Raw genomic sequence first — 18,160 nt, 5'->3', positions numbered from 1 at the left:
TTTTTGTAGGTCTTTTCCTTCTCTTATGTTTCCTGCCTAGAGAAGTTCCTTTAGCATTTGTTGTAAAGATGGTCTGGTGGTGCTGAATTCTCTTAGCTTTTGCTTGTCTGTAAATGTTTTAATTTCTCCATAAAATCTGAATGAGATCCTTGCTGGGTAGAGTAATCTTGGTTGTAGGCTTTTCCCTTTCATCACTTTAAATATGTCCTGCCACTCCTTTCTGGCTTGCAGAGTTTCTGCTGAAAGGTGAGCTGTTAACCTTATGGGTATTCCCTTGTATGTTAGATGTTGTTTTTCCCTTGCTGCTTTTAATATTTTTTCTTTGTATTTTATTTTTGATAGTTTGATTAATATGTGTCTTGCCATGTTTCTCCTTGGATTTATCCTGTATGGGACTCTCTGCACTTCTTGGACTTGACTGACTCTGTCCTTTCCCATGTTAGGGAAGTTTTCAACTATAATCTCTTCAAATATTTTCTCAGTCCCTTTCTTTTTCTCTTCCTCTTCTGGAACACTGATAATTTGAATGTTGGTATGTTTAATGTTGTCCCAGAGATCTCTGAGACTGTCCTCAATTCTTTTCATTCTTTTTTCTTTATTCTGTTTTGTGGTAGTTATTTCCACTATTTTATCTTCCAGGTCACTTATCCGTTCTTCTGCCTCAGTTATTCTGCTCTTGATTCCTTCTAGAGAATTTTTAACTTCATTTATTGTGTTGTTCGTCATTGTTTGTTTGCTCTTTAGTTCTTCTAGGTCATTGTTAAACATTTCTTGTATTTTCTCCATTCTATTTCCAAGATTTTGGATCTTCTTTACTATCATTACTCTGAATTTTCCTCTTCATTTGTTTTCCTCTTCATTTGTTTTTTTCCTCTTCATTTGTTTGGTCTGGTGGGTTTTTATCTTGCTCCTTCATCTGCTGCATATTTCTCATTTTGTTTAACTTACTGGGTTTGGGTTCTCCTTTTCACAGACTGCAGGTTCGTACTTCCCGTTGTTTTTGGTGTCTGCCCCCAGTGGGTGAGGTTGGTTCAGTGGGTTGTGTAGGCTTCCTGGTGGAGGGGACTGGTGCCTGTATTCTGGTGGGTGGGACTGGACCTTGTCTTTCTGGTGGGCAGTGCCACGTCCGGTGGTGTGTTTCGGGGTGTCTGTGAACTTAGTATGATTTTAGGCAGCCTCTCTGCTAATGGGTGGGGCTGTGCTCCTGTCTTGCTAGTTGTTTGGCATGGGCGTCCAGCACTGGAGCTTGCTGGCTGTTGGGTGGAGCTGGGTCTTAGCTTTGAGACGGAGATCTCTGGGAGACCTCTCAGCGATTCATATTATGTGGTGCTGGGAAGTCTCTGGTGGTCCAGTGTCCTGAACTCGGCTCTCCCACCTCGGAGGCTCAGGCCTGCCACCAGGCCAAAGCAGCAAGACCCTGTCAGCCCCACAGTGTCTCTAGCTCCTCATCTTCTATTCACACTTCATCCCACTGTGGTCCTCATGATTTATTCCATCCGAACCTGTGAATCTTACTGTTGGCAGTAGGAACAGGGTGAACAGGGTTTCCAGAAACAGGGTCCAGGAGAGATTCTGAGGTCAGGTCCTGCTGGTGGAGGAAGAGAGAGCTTCTGTTGGCTCAGAATCTGCCAGAGCTGAGGTCCAAATTCATCACAGCCATTTCCAAGGCTTGACTTGGTGGTCACAAGTAGATCTCCACCCCACCCCCACCCCCACCCCACCAGTCAGGATCTTAAAAGCTTATACAGAGGCCTTCAGTGGGTTCAGAAACCTATGCCTTTCAGATGGTCTCCACAACCTACACCGATCCTTTTGATTATTGTTTGTCTAGTATACTCTTTTCCATTTTTTTCTTATAACCATTATGTGTCCTTATATTTAAGGTATGTTTTTTATAAACAGCATAAGGACTTAAAAAATTGAGTATAGTCAACTTTTTCCTTTCTTTGGATTATTTAGTTACTTTAAAATAAATATTGATATACTTGGGCTATATCTACCATATTACTATTTGTTTGCTATTTAACTTAGTGGTTTTAGATTCTTTCTCTCTCCTTTCTTACTTTCACTGAGAGTGATTGAGAAGTTATTATTCCAGCCCCCATCTGCCAGCCAACTAGTGTGTTATGTAGCTTCTGTTACTTTGTTAGCACTTACCTTAGCAATTATGATATGAATTTCTGACTTATTTGATTCTACTGTGAATTTTACTCTTATGGTTTCCTTGGCTGTGGAAAGACTTGAGAACACTTTAACTTTATTTAACACCTTCTGTCTTGTGCTGCTGTTGTCATACATTTTAATTCCACATATTTTCCAATATTATATTTTGAAAATTTTGAAGTGTATAGAAAAGTTAAAAGAAGTTCACAGTGAACACTCATATTGGGTTGGCCAAAAGGTACATTCGTTTTTTCCATAAGATGGCTCTAGTAGCACTTAGTTGTCTTTAACTTCATTCGAAACAATTTTGTTAGATTGTATTTTGACAGCTGTCCTATCAGCATGCATTCAAAAAAAAACTTATCAAAATTGGTGAATTTTGTAGCCATTTTAATATTGAAGATGGAAGAAAAAAAGCAACATTTTTGGCATATGATGCTTTATTATTTCCAGAAAGGCAAAAACGCCATTGAAATGCAAAAGAAGATTTGTGCAGTGTATGGAGAAGGTACTGGGACTGATCGAATGTGTCAAAAGTGGTTTGCGAAGTTTTGCGCTGGAGATTTCTCACTGAACATTGTGCCACGGTCAGGTAGACCAGTTGAAGTTGATAGCAATCAAATCGAGACATTAATTGAGAACAATCAACGTTATACCACGCGGGAGATAGCCAACAGACTCAATATATCCAAATCAAGTGTTGAAAATCATTTGCACCAGCTTGGTTATGTTCATCGCTTTGATGTTTGGGTTCCACATAAGTTAGGAGAAAAAAACCTTCTTGACCACATTTCCACATGCAATTCTCTACTGAAATATAATGAAAACGTTCTGTTTTTAAAACAAATTTTGATGGGCTATGAAAAATGGATACTGTACAATAATGTGGGACTGAAGAGATCGTGGGGCAAGTGAAATGAACTGCCACCACCACAACAAAGGCCAGTCTTCATCCAAAGAAGGTGATGTTGTGTATATGGTGGGATTGAAAGGGAGTCCTCTATTATGAGCTCCTTCCGGAAAACCAAACGATTAATTCCAAGTACTGCTCCCAATTAGACCAACTGAAAGCGGCACTCGACAAAAAGCGTCTGGAATTAGTCAACAGAAAACACATAATCTTCCATCAAGATAATTCAAGACTGCATGTTTCTTTGATGGCCAGGCAAAAACTGTTACAGCTTAGCTGGGAAGTTCTGATTCATCCACCGTATTCACCAGACATTGCACCTTCAGATTTCCATTTATTTCAGTCTTTACAAAATTCTCTTAATGGAAAAAATTCCAATTCCCTGGAAGACTGTAAAAGGAACCTGGAACAGTTCTTTGCTCAAAAAGATAAAAAGTTTCGGGAAGATGGAATTATGAAGTCGCCTGAAAAATGGCAGAAAATAGTGGAACAAAGGGTGAATACGTTGTTCAATAAAGTTCTTGGTGAAAATGAAGAATATGTCTTTTATTTTTGCTTAAAAACCGAAGGCACTTTTTGGCCAACCCAATACCTACTACCTAGACTCCACCATTGACATTTTACAATTCTTGTTTTATCATTATAAAATGTTCTTCTCTATTTCCAGTAATACTCCTGGTCTTGAAATCTAAGCCTCGAGGTAACTGAATTTCTTCTTATTCCTACCAATGGAGGAATAGTTTAACCCTGTGTTTAAGCATAGTTCTATTGGCAGCTGTTGAATGAATCATTGAGGATTATTATGGGCGTAGCTTTGTCAGGCAGACAACAAAACAAATAATTCTCAAATGTAGAAACAAAGCTATGTGACCTCTTGGAGGGTGAGTTTATGAGATACCAAAGTGGTGGCTACTAACTTAAGAATTTTGCAAAGGCCGAGCTGGGAGGTGTCCTGATCACTAAAACCATATGGGGAAGATTTAGTCCTGTGATTTATTGGGATAACTAGATAAAAATTAATGGAGGGGATTGCTCCAAGAGGTGTAAGTATGTTGTTGGATGTAGTCCTGTCCTTGCTTGCTGATTTTCTTTGCTTAATTAATTAATTCAGGAAGTGTCTGATTGACTAATTGTATATCCTTAATTTTATAGTTGGCATTGCTGATGAGATGATGTATGTTGAATTACTGTAAGAAAAACTTGCTTTGCTTCTGATTCCAATTCATCTTAATGATCCATGTTCATGTCTTACTGGGCTTGAGCTAAATCATTACATTAGTGGAACTGCCATCAGAGATTGCTATAAACATTTCCGTTACACTAATTGCCATGATTTAGTCCAATTCTATGAAAAAACTAAAGAGCAAAATGACCCTCTTATAGATAGTCTTTTCTTAGAGCATAAGAAATATACCCGTAATTGGCTGATGACACAGTTTTTAATCTACAAAAATGGAATTTTAAAATAAAATGATGGTTGTAATTTGACATGAAGGCGGCATATTTAAGAATGTTATAATTTATATTCCTACAGTCATGACTTGCAGTTATTGTTTGTTGTTGCTTTTTGACCTGTGGAACTATGTTGAAGACTTAAATAAGATCCAAAGACCAAGATTTGTATTGGGAAGTGCCCTTATGCTGCAGTAATTCTTCCTTAGATAGTTAGGACCTTTTTCGTAGACATACAGGAAGTCATCGGAAAATATAAAAAAGGTCACTTCCAATGCCTTTGGAAGCATCCCAGAAATTGGTAGAACATAAATCTCAGTTAATAATCTATTAAGCCTGGCAAGGTGAGCTTGGATGTTGGGGACTGACTGAAATATTGAGAGATGTGTTGATTATAGTTAGGATTTTGCAGCCATCAGAGATTATCTATAATCTGGATAAATGTGATTGGATGTGTGTATGCATAAATAGAGAAGGGTCTCTGCATTCAGAGTGTTCCATTTGATGGACCCTCCTCCACTGTGCCTGGGGCTTCAAGTCTAGAGACCCTTTATTTTACTCTTTGAGAGACTAACCTCCCAGGCATCTGCTGGGCCTGGGAGGGGTGGCTGTCCAGGAGCCTATAGAAAAGAGGGGATGCTGGGATCTAACTGCTCCTCACACAGCTTTTCACTAATCTGCCCCTTCACACCACTTCCAAGGGGTGATGCCATAGAGTTATGAGCTTTTTGAACACTTGACTGTATGGATCAGGTAGGTTCTTGGCTTTCATCACTGCTGACTTAGAATTCAGCTTTCCAGATCTGCTAAGTCAGACACCGCTTGTCCATCTGTTTCCCAGCTTCCCACCTTTTATTTTTGTTGTCTCCCCTTTATTTTCCCTGTCCTTCTAGGTTTATCTGTTTTTGTTTGTTTGTTCGTTTTAAATCTCTTTGCTGTAGTTTTAGTGGGATTTAGGGGAGAGGGTTAAATTAGATATGCTTGTGCCATCTATCACATTTCCAGTCATTCATTCATTCTTGAGAGTCTTCACATGCCAGGGCTTGATTGAGTGCTAAGATTTAAAAAATCAAAGACAAAGTCTTTGACACCAAGTAGTTCAGTTTTATGGGAATTGGGAGGACCAGCCAGGTTACTAATATGCCGCCAAGCTCCTAGAATGGATTGATCGTTGCTAGAGGTGGGGGTGGGATGTGGGAGAAATGGATGAAGTGTTTTGTTTTTTTAGTTTAAATAAATTACATAAAAATAAAATGCACAGTGATAATTGCACATCAGAGGTCTGTGTCAGGTTCAGTGGTAGTGTGGGATAACAGTTAGGCACTGTTTGGTGTGAGTCCTTGGATGGACAAGTGGGAGAGGGCATTCAAAACAGAGAGAGGAGCATGTCATTTGGTAAGCCTAGGGTGCATGGGGGTGTCTGGCCGTTGGCGGCTCCCTGACCCAATGGACCCTTGCCATACTGCAGTGTCCTAGGGCTGGTCCCTTTCTGGTCCCTCAAACCTGATTCCATCAAGCTCTGAGCCTCTCCTGACTTTGCTTCCTGACACCTTTTGTCCTTTGGACTTGGTGTTTTCTTGACAGCCCCAGGAATGTTCTTGGCTCTTTTTTTACTGAGATGGTTGATAGCCACCTGGCCACACGGCTTCTGGTGCCCTGTGATATAATCCTTTCCCAAGTGGGGAAGGCCAAGAACCCTGCCCCAGCCTTCCATAACTCCCTGCCTTCCAGGAAGAGATGACAAGGTTAGTACCTCAACTAGGAAGCAGTGATCAGGGTGCTTTGAGCTGGTCATGGTCACTGTCAGTCCTGCGACTTAAAGACTATGACGAGAAGGAGAATGCTCCATCTGGGTCGCACCCTACTGGAAGTTCCAATTCAGGTCGACTGAACCCCAAAATGTTACAACTCTGTAGCCCAAGAATTCGCAGAGCCTGGAACTGAAAACTGAATTGATTTAGAGCCACTTTCTCTCCAGGGCAAATACAAGCTGCCTAGAGCCTGAATAAGACCTGGGGCCACAAGACCCTCTACTGAGTGCTCAGGGCTGCTAGACTTCTCCAGCCTCAGGCCACTGGCTGAGTCTCACTTATCACGCAGACACCTTCTTCGCTTATGCTGAATAATTTTCCAGGGGACCCTCTTGTTTTCCTTGCATTGTGGATCCTCCACCCTCTACCCCTGGGCCAGGTCCTCAGCATTTCACACCATCAGATGTCGCTGTATTTGCCTGAACTCGCCAGCCCCTCAGCTCGTATGTGAATCAGTGGGCGCACAGGTGTATGGCGGAAGGAACCCAGGACGCTGCCTGACTCACCCTTAATGAGATAGACAACTTAGAGTCACCTAATTATACAGATGTTTGCATTTCAGGTTTGAGCTTCTGTTGTAATGGCTCACTTCCCTCCTTAGTAAAGGAATCAAAGAACACATGGGAGAGTACTTTTTAAAGTAGAAACCCTTGTAATCACATTCCAGTCCCACAGAGAATTTTCTATTAGAGCTACTCTTTCCTCTTTGCTTCCTTTCCCTTTCATATTCCGGCATGGTCTGGCATGCCGGAGGACCAGGTCGGGGTCAGGTTCAACTTCCTCGTTTTCTCTGTTTCAAGTCCAGTTAAGAGAAAAGGATCTTGCATACTGAGTGACTATTCCATTTTCCCCCTCAGAAGTTCTCTGGAAGCAGAGCCAAAACCTAGCAGCAGAAGGCAGTCGATTTATTCTAACATATGCTTCATGTAAGTTGAGATGTTGAAAAACTCCAATAGCTGCACTGAGTTGAACACAGTCAGCAAATCCCATGGTCACCCAACATGTGTAATCTAGTTGAGTGGATTAGTCAACCTGGGACTAGGCACCTTCATGCATGAATATGGGAATGGCTTGCCAAGATACCTTCAAGAATGTCCTATGTGTCTATTGAAGCAGGAATCCAAAATTAGAAAAATGCAAATGGCTGTGGTACGTGCATGCAGTGTAAGGATGGGCTTTTGCCAATTCAGCTGGCTCACCTCTAAAGCCCAAGGCTGTGGATTCCATGAAGGAAGGAAGCTATGGGGCCGAGTACTGATTAGAACAGGAAAAAAAGCATTCCAATTGTACAGAGCTACTGTAAGTCCTTTGGAAGGAGTTGGTGTGCAGTCTAAATGGATAATAAATTGGTGAAGGGACGTGTGTCATGGAAAAGAACAGTCCTGATATGACTTACGCCCTCTGAGTAGTGAAGAATCATTAGACCTGCAAATGTTTCATGGGCTTGAACCTGCTCTAAATGATACCATTTCATTCTTTCTTTAACTCCTCAACTCGTAGAACATGGGCACCCACCTGGAGCAGATATTCTCAGATTCCCAAGTGAATATAATACTCTATTTCATCCCATCCCTAAATTTACATACAGGCTAGAAAGGAGACTTCCATTTGGGATTCTGCCTGCATTTCTTTAATTCTTCTGCTAAAGTTTTTAACTACATGCAGTAGCATCTGCTTTGCCCTAACTCCAGGGATAGACTTGCAGATTTCTTCCCAGGAATGTTTTGATTTCAAGTCATAGATTGGGTAGATTTGATATAAAAAAAATCATCACAATTCTGTGGTGTTTTCATTTGGAGGGAGAATTCAATTTCACTATTATGAACCCTGGGTCTTAGCAGGGGTTCCTGCTCATTCTTTCTGTCCTTCATTCCATATCCATGAATGGGGAATGACTGCACAGACCATGGTGTTGTGTGGATGAATTCCACCCTTCTTCTCTGGAGGTGTTTCCTATGGAGGGCCATTAACACCATCATTCAGGGCACTCTACAAAACAAGTCAGAGATAAAAGAAAAATGATTCATGTCAGAAGTCTATCTCCAAAATACAATCTTTGAGGAAAGAGAATTGCCTGTGGTCAAACTCTGTTCTATAGGAGTACAGAATTTCAGCTTTATTCATCCCATATTCTGTGTAAAGGCCTGAAAAGGAAGAGTCCTTGATGATTCTTTTGCTTGAATTACTGCCTTAAAAATTGCAACTATAATAAATATGGGCAAATTCCTTGCAGGGATAAGTGAGTGGTCAATTACTTTATAAATCAGGGCCGACACATGGAGTTTTTCACTCAGACAACTTATTTACTGTAAGCTTTCACTTATTTGTGCAGTTTCTATTTTGCTATGCAATGTAGCGTTAAGACTGGCCAATAATATAAGGTACCTCTCCTTTCTTTGATAGAAATTGTTGAAACTGATTTCAACAAACCCTTAGTGGAATTCTACCACCATCAGATGTGCTCTAAGACCTAAAGAATCAAAGATTTGAAGAGTCATGGTTCCTGTCCACTAAGAGCTGACAGTTTGGAGGGAGATAGACATGCATGCAGATGATTTTCTATCATGTGGCCAGTGCAGCTCTAGACGTACACCAGGGCCTGTGGGATGCTTAGCTGGTCAGCACGAGTCAGGAGACGATCCTTGAAGAACAGGACCCATGTGGTAAATGTTTCTGTCTGTACATTTGGTGGGGGGGTAGGGGCAGTTTAAATTACAAAAATTGTCCATGTCCAGTTGAACAGTGCATAAATGTGTAAAGGAAAAGTGAAATATGGTGACTCTTACAGGGCAAGCGGCTCTGGGACTCCTCCCAACCAGGGTGGATTTAGAGTGGGAGAGATGTGAATGTGTTTTATAGGTTGAGGGGAAGAAGTTAGGGAGAGTGAAAGCGAGAGCGAGGGAGAAGGCAGAGAGGGAATAAACAATGGGCCAAGACCTAGGAGAGCAGGGGGTCTAGGGTTATAAGGACAAGTTATGGATTGGCCTTGAGCAGGTACAGGATAAACTCTGCCAGATCAACCCCTCTGAGATTGGCAGGAAGGGTGACTGTGGTTGTCAAGGAGTTGTAGGTGTATGTCAGTGTCTGTGTATGCATATGAGCACACACAGGGTAGTAAGTTAAGGTAGGTTGCATCTACTTGTTATACTATCTCTTATGGACTGAATGTTTGTGTGGCCTGCAAACTCATGTTGAAATCCTAACTTAACCCTATGTGATGGTATTAGAAGGTGGGGTCTTTGGGTGGTAATTAGGTCATGAGAGTAGAGCCCTCATGAATGAGATTAATGACCTTACAAGAAGAGATAAAAGAGAGCTTGCTTCTTGCTCTCTGCTCTTCAACCTGTGAAGATACAAGGAGAAGTTGGCCACCTGCCAACTGGGAAAGTGAGTACTCACCAGACACACTTGATCTTGAACTTCCAAGCCTCTGGAATTGTGAGAAATAAATGTTTGTTGTTTAAGCCTCTCAGCCTGGAGTAATTAGTTATAGCAGCCCCAACTGACTAAGACACTATCCAACATTCATTGAACAAATGTCTATCAATTGTCTACTATTTACCCAACACTGTTCTAAGCACCGGGGAATCAGCATGATCAGATTAGCTGAAGTCCCTGCCTTATAAGGGCAGAGCTGGAAGTGTGCGCTGTGGGAATGGGGGACCCAGTGACAGCTGTAGCGTATGTGTTGATGAGGTTGTAGCATTGACTGGACAAGGTTAAACATCTCGTGATCTCTAACATCTGCAAATTTGATGTAAGATTCATTGTCCTGGCCATGACCTCTCTTTCTAAGGACTGCCCTCACCCACCCATGAGGATGGACCCAGAAGACATGTTTATATTATCTTGACCATGACCACATTCCCCTGGCATAGTCAATTCAACAGGAATGCACACCTGGCCTAAGCTGGATCACTCAGATTTTTTTGTCCCCTGGGAATTTGGAATTGATCCTGAGAGAGCTACTCTGTTTCTGCAATTGCTTTAAATAAAGATATGTAAATTCAGGAACTGTGAGTGTGGCCATGCTTGGCTCTGTGTATACAGAAGCATCAAAAGGCAATCTATGGAGAAAAAGAGAATTAATTATGACAGGAGTGCAGGGAGAGGCAGAGATGAAAGGCCATTTAGGCTGAGAGAGGGAGAGGATAAGGGGCGAGGGAAGAGGGGAGAGGGGAGAGAGGAGGCGGGACGGGGAGAGGAAGGAGGGAGTGCGAATCCATTTGTTTATCCAACAATGATGTAAGTTCCTACTCTGGTTAGGTACTGTTTAGACACTGGGGATACTATGCTGTCAGGACAACAATCTACTTCCATGGAAGCTTGCATTCTAGATGGAAGGTGGACCTTGACTCTGGACAGCGTTCTGATTCCTGGTCCAGGTCTGTTATGGGGCCCCACTCCATTTTCTGCCCCGGCGTCCATCTCACTTGTTTCTTATGATAATCCCTCTTCACCCACCATTGTGCCTTAGCTTGTTTGAGCAGGTCTCTATTACTTGTGCCAGAAGAATCTTGATCAAATAGAAATTTGCCTTTTTTAAAAAACATTTTCACTCATCCACAGACCAAAATTGGAAAGAAATCTGTTCAGATGGTCATAAGATTCCAGCTCTGTTCTGCTTTACATCAAGAACTACCTTTTGGTGGATGACGATAAATCTGTACAGCCAGAACTAGTAGCAACTCCTGGCAGTTCTGTAGCAAAGCAGGCTAATTATATTTATTTTATTATGTACCATGAATTGTGTGAATTGATTAAAAATTATTTTGTGGAATGCCTAATTCCTCATATTGATTTTCAGTCCTATTTTTCTTTCAATTCATAAAGGGAATTTCTTCCCAGCAGTACAAAGGATATGATCTTTCATCCCCTCTCCCCACTGTGTCTGTGGACTGTATGTCAGGGTAGACATTTTTACTGGTATTTCAGAGACAAGCTAAGGCAAAGGAAGGTAATTGTCAATCACGTTGTTTCCTAAAATCAAGACCAAGACTTAGCTCAACATTGCCTAGGTCCAAGGAGGTCTGTAAGGATTATTGCAATTAGATTTAGCTTGAAATATGTAATTAATACTTGAGCAGATGATGAAATCAGTTATCATGCATTTAATTATAAAAGCATGTTTCATAAAATAAAGTTTTTATAACTTCCTTCATTCACATCCTTTCAAAAACAGAATAAACAGATCAATCAGCTGGCAAATCATTCTTGTCCCCAGCTTAAAATTTTTAGGAGAAACTACAGCGTTGAAAGCTACAGTGGACAAACTTATAACTATTAATCCTGAATCCCTGATATGTGGGAAGCATTAAACTTTCAGAGAACCTTAAAGCTTGATTTTTTTTTTTTTTAGTGAGAATTGAATATAATTAAAATTTTTTCTAATGGCCCATTAAGAGTGCATTTTTCATTTTACTGACTATCAGATGGTCCACTAGAGGGGACATTATTCTTTTTAAAACTGAATCAAAAAAATCATACATATTTCAGGGATATCTATAAATTTTATGAGTCCATTTTAGTAGTGTTCATATCAATATCATTAACAAACTTCAAAGGCAGAAAAGATTCTTTGCAAGTGGAATTTTGGGGTCAGCAGTAAAGCTGGGCCTAAGAATTAGCTTTCTAATTTTAGACCAAAGATTTTATTCCAGCAGTATTTATTCTGTCAGCCTCCAGAAATGAAGGTGGAATTTAGTCTAATTTGAAAACTTTTCATTATAAAAAGTTCAAAGATATATAAGGCGAATGATGAGATAATGAATCCTCACATACCCATCACTTAGCAGTTGTTCACATTTTGCCATGTTTGATTTACCTGTCTTCTTTTCTGTTGAAATAGTCTGAATTCCAAACATTGTGACTTCACTCTCAAATACTTCAGTATACATCTCCATACAAATAAGACATTTTCTTATATAAACATTAGGCCTTTATGGCTCTTCAGCAATAATTCCTTTGTATCATTCAATATCCCATCCATATTCAATTTTCCTCAATTGTCTTCTCAATTTTTTTAGTAGTTGTTTTGTTCAAATAGGGATCCAAGAAAGGCCACATGTTGTATTAGGTTGCATATCTTTTAAGTCTCTTTAAATCAAAACTTGAGAGCAAACCACTGTCATCTAATTCATGCCATTGACTTAAACAGCTTGGTTGCCCTGTAGAATTGTACACATTCTGTATTTGTCTGCTGTCTTCCTCATTATGCCATTGGGTTTCTTCCTGTCTTTTGTTTTCTTTTATTTATAAAAGCTTTAATATATTTGGGTGAAGGGTTTTGGGTTTTACTTCATATTGCATCATGTCAGGAGAACACATATCTGTGTATTTCAAAATGCCAAGATTGATCAATGGGTTCAGCTGGTGTCAGTAGACCCTTCCATTATAATGTTGTGGTTTTCCTCATATAAGTAGAAATAATCAGCCACAAATATCTGCTTCTTCATTGGTCCTTCACTATTAGCATCCATTGCTGTTTGTTGACTGAATCAATTATTACGTTAAGAGTTACAAAATGATGATTTTATAGTTTTATCTTTCCTTTACTGTGTATTAACTGGAATTCTTCTTTAAGAAAGATTTCCCTCAACAACTAGCACTAATTGGTTACTCTGAAACATAGTTCATATAACAAAGACAGAATAAAGACTTAAGTTTTTCCTTTAATTGAAAGTTTTCAGAGTAATAGTACATTGTTTTTTTGTTTTTTTTTTTTTTGCGGTACGTGGGCCTCTCACCGCTGCGGTCTCTCCTGCTGCGGGGCGCAGGCTCCGGACGCGCCGGCCCAGCGGCCATGGCTCACATGCCCAGCCGCTCCGCGGCACGTGGGATCCTCCCGGACCAGGGCACGAACCCGCGCCCCCTGCATCGGCAGGCGGACTCTCAACCACTGCGCCACCAGGGAAGCCCTAGTGCATTGTTTTTAAGCATTGGCCACTGAAGTTGCTTAATCAGTAGTACCTGTGATATCATTAAGAGAATGGTGAAATACTCAATCCCTGGGCCAAAATCCTGTATGTCAAGAATGGACTTTGTACGAAGACTACATCTCTACGTAACAATAGAGGAGAGGGCTGTTTGTAGGTGCCTGAATGTAGGTACCTAGAATGAACTGTTCATTCTGAAAGGTTATGGAGGTAAAATTCTTTTTTTTCACCCTTAAGCTCATAATTATTTGATTTCTTTCCTCTTCATTTTTCAATTACAAAATTTAAAAAATCAATTTATGCTGTTCATAGTGTACACAATACCTGTATAGAAAAGAGAGACACAGAAGCTAAGGGGGAAGAGTAGGGGTGTGGAAATGAAGATTCTTAGAAATTTTCTGGGCCCCAAATGGTTCAGTTTAAAGAATGTTCTCTAAGCAATGGGCCATATTCCAGTCCGCTATTTCAAATATTTTACTTTGAAAGAGAGTGTAAATTAGAACATTTCTTCAGCCATTAAGTATAGTGTCAATGTTATATAACAACAAAATAGTCTTATCTAGTTATTTATACTTCTACTGGCATCTATAGAGCATCCAGAGTTTGGCATTTCCTCTTATAAATGCTCACTGTTTTCTACTATATGGAAGTGATGTGACAGTTTTTGTAATTCCAAGAGTCAAGATTTCATGGGAAATTTTCCTGTGGCAAAGGCTTTTTGCATTCCAAGATATTTGCCAGGAAGTTTATCTGTCTCTATGCATTTTGTTGACAATTGCCGTCTTAGCAGATGACAGGTGTGACCCCTCGTGAAACCCTGCCTCTTACCAAGTTTATTAAAGAGCTCTGCCAGTATCTTATCAGTAGGATTGTAGCAAACATCAAAACATATCTAGTTGCAAGGATTACTATTTGCATTGAACATGACGGCTCAAATGATTACGTAACCAGCTATCCAAGCTACAGGAAAAGCTTGTTGTGGCCTCCTCCTGAGTGCAAGGAAGTGAACAGGAAATCATTCTCTTCCTTGAGAATTGTAAATAAGGTGCATGTGTTCATTCTGGAAAGGTATTCCATTTCCCTTGGACTAATCATGGCAGAAGTTATGGTCTGTGGAATCAGGGCACAATGCCGATGGGGAGGCAAAGGGTAGCTAGCCTTCTGTCTCTTTTTTATTTTTTGCAAATTTGATAGTCGAACTACACTCTTAACTCTGGTATTCATTCTTACTTTTTTAAAGGCAGAAAAGAAATATGGCTTGGTGATCTTTAGAGACTTTTAAGAGCACTTAAATGTTGTAATTGTCATGGCAACATGGAGAAAAATAACATTTTGTTGTATTAATATAGTACATATCCTGGCGTAGCATGGCTCCCAACTGGAGCCTAAGCCACGTCCACGAATGGGAATCAGAAATATTCAGTCATTCCTGGAGCTCCGCCATCACCTCCCCTGCACCCTCTGCCACTGCTGTCGCCCTCCAGAGGCAAAAGCTACATGGCACAGAGGTTACAGTGGTGGGTTCCAGAGTCACAGTACCTGTGACTGAAATCTGACTTTAGCACTTAAGGACTGTGTGGCCTTGGCAATTTGCTCAGCTTTTCTCTACAGATCAGATTCTTCATCTCTATAGAAAAGATCCTAACAGTTGTTAGTTATTGACAGATTCAAATAAGACAATAGATATACAGTGCTTAGAGTACAGCCTAATCCTTAGTGAACACTAGATCAACGTTAACTTTCCTTCTTTTTCCATTGTTGTTATTGACTGGTGAGGGTGAACAGGCCAAGAGTTGATATACACAGGTTTGCTTGGCCTTAAATTCTGATGCTGGCACTTTCTGAATGCATGGCTGCAGACAAGTTTCTAAATCTTTCCATGCCTCGATGTCCTCATCGGTTGAAAGGAGATTATAATAGTACCTATCTCATAGGGCTGTGCTGATGATTAACTGATTAAAAATGTGTAAGGCCTTTAGAAGAGTTCTGGCAATATTTGGCACAGAATAAATATTAGCTAATGTGACTAGGGTTTTTGTGGCGGTTGTGTGAAGAAGTAGGGCCAGGGGGAGGAGATTGGGAAGATGGTACACAGAATAACGTGTGCCTGAACCTTAAGGAGATGGATGCTAGAGGCAGATGTTACAAGAGTAATTTTCTTTTGGGGACCAAGGGACAAAGTATAGTACAAAGGGGAGGGGCAACACACCACTCTTCCTGGAGCGAGGAGAGACTTTAGTGACTTGAATACCGCAGAGAATATGGTGCTTGTGTGGTGCCTGGGAACCTGCAGGGCGCCGCTGATGACAGCAGTGCCCCTGGGGGGCAGTGGTGGCACCTGGCAAGAAGGGGCTCAGTGACAGCAGAACAGGGCTCAGAAAATGGCGGTACCGCATGTCACAGGGAGACACCATCTGGAGACTTTTAGAAGTCCCTCGGATAGAGGAGGTTCAGGGGTCTGAGCAAGGGGCCAGAGTGTATGAAGCACAGGCAGCACTCCACTGTGGCTTTCACTGTGAACTTTACTCACTCACTCACTCACTCACTCACTCACTCACAAACTCATTCACTCTCTCACTCAGCTCTTTGGTGGGGCCTGGGCTATGTTTGGGAGCCATCCAAGCTCTAGGTAAACTCCCGAGTAACCAGCGTTTTTGTTGGCTTAGTAGTTGGGGAGGAAGGCATGTGGTAAGGAAATCGGATCAGTTATTTACAAACATCGAATCCAGAACCGCAGAGGCTGGAATGGAAGCAATGTAACTGCATGGGGTAGGTGGATGAACCTCCAAGGGTCTAGCCATGGGTCATGAAAGGTACTCGGAGATGCCTTCACTCAGTCATTTAGCAAGGATTCATTGAGTGCCTACTGTGAGCTGGGCACTGTTCAAGGAATCATTGTGCATCAGACATAATGCCTGCCTCTCGGGCCTTCACGGTCTGTGGGAAATGCAGATTAATAAGCAATTAAATACAGTGTGAAATTCCTAGGCCACAGAATATGTTCAGCTTTAGTAGAAGCTGCTAAACATTTTTTCCAAAGTAGTCATACCAAGTTATACTCCTACCAACTGTGTCTGAGGGTTCCCATTGCTCCACATCCTTGTCAACACTTGGTATTTTCCATCTTTTTCAAATTTTGCCGTTCTGCGGTGCATATAGTAGTACCGTACTATGGTTTTAATTCGCATTTCTAGAATGACTTAATGAAGTTGAGTGCATTTTCATATGCTTGTTTGCACTTTGGATATCCTTTTTTGTGTGTGATGTGCTTTTTTCGAGTACAAAAACCCCAAGTGCTGCTTGCATGGGATGTCCATTTAACCTGTGAAGGTCAGGAAGCCAGTGTGGCTAGAGCAGAGGGAGAGAGGGACAGGGCAGTAGGAGAGCAGGCCAGAGAGGAAACGGGTGGAGCACACTGTCTGGTGGGCCATGCAGGACTGTGGTTTATATTCTGAGTGGAGAGCTTTGGGCAGAGAGTGGCATGATCAGACTTACGTTTTAACACAATCGTTGTGCAAGGCAGAATAATGGCCCCCAAAGATGTCCATGATGTAGTCTGCAGAACCTGTGAATATATTACATGGTAAAGGGGAATTAAGGTTGCAGATAGGATTAAGGTTGCTAATCAGGTAACCTTGAGATGGGGAGATTATCCTGAATCATCTGGATGGGCCCAGTATAATCACAAGGGTCCTTATAAGTAGAAGCAGGAGACAGGCAAGGAAAAGCCAGAGGGGCGGCGGGGTGAGGACTCAGCCCACTATTGCTGGCTTTGAGAATGGAGGAAGGAGGCCATAAGCCAAGGAGTGGAGGGGGTGGGATGAGGCTGGGGTGGGCTCTAGATGCTGGGAAAGGCAATCACGTGCGCTCTTCCTGAGCGCCTCCAGAAGGAACACAGCTCTGTTGACACCTTGACTTTAAACCAATGGGAGTTCTATTTTTAGTTTTTTAAGGAACCGCCATCCTGTTCTCCATAGTGACTGCACCAATTTACATTCCCACCAACACTGTAGGAGAGTTCCCTTCTCTCCACACCGTCTTCAGCATTTGTTATTTGTAGACTTTTTGATGATGGCCATTCTGACTGGTGTGAGGTGATACCTCATGGTAGTTTTGATTTGCATTTCTCTAATAATTAGTGATGTTGACCCTCTTTTCATGGGCTGTTTGGCCATCTGTATGTCTTCTTTGGAGAAAGTCTATTTAGATCTTCTGCCCATTTTTTGACTGGGTTGTTTGGTTTTTTTTGATATTGAACTGCATGAACTGTTCGTATATCTTGGAGAGTAATCCCTTGTCAGTCTCTTCATTTGCAAATATTTTCTCCCATTCTGTGGGTTGTCTTTTTGTTTTGTTTATGGTTTCCTTTGCTGTGCAAAAGCTTTTAAGTTTAATTCGGTCCCATTTATTTATTTTTGTTTTTATTTTCATTGCTCTAGGAGGTGGATCCAAAAAGATATTGCTGCGATTTATGTCAAAGAGTGTTCTGCCTATGTTTTCCTCTAAGAGTTTTATAGTGTCTGGTCTCACATTTAGGTCTGCAAGGCTGGCAGACCCCACCCCACCGTAGAACTACCATATGATCCAGCAATCCCACTCCTGGGCATATATCTGGAGAAAACCATAATTTGAAAAGATACATGCACCCTAATGTTCATTGCAGCACTTTTTACATTAGCCAAGACATGGGAGCAACCTAAATGTCTATCGACAGTGGAATGGATAAAGAAGATGTGGTACATATATACAATGGAATATTACTCAGCCATAAAAAAGAATGAAATAATGCCATTTGCAGCAACATGGATGGACCTAGAGATTATCATACTAAGTGAAGTAAGTCAGACAGAGAAAGACAAATATCATATGATATCACTTATATGTGGAAT

Source organism: Physeter macrocephalus, chromosome 2, assembly GCF_002837175.3.
Source record: "Physeter macrocephalus isolate SW-GA chromosome 2, ASM283717v5, whole genome shotgun sequence".
In the NCBI taxonomy this organism is placed as follows: Eukaryota; Metazoa; Chordata; class Mammalia; order Artiodactyla; family Physeteridae; genus Physeter; species Physeter macrocephalus.
The sequence above is the reverse complement of the archived record's forward strand: the minus strand, read 5'-3'. Positions refer to the sequence as shown.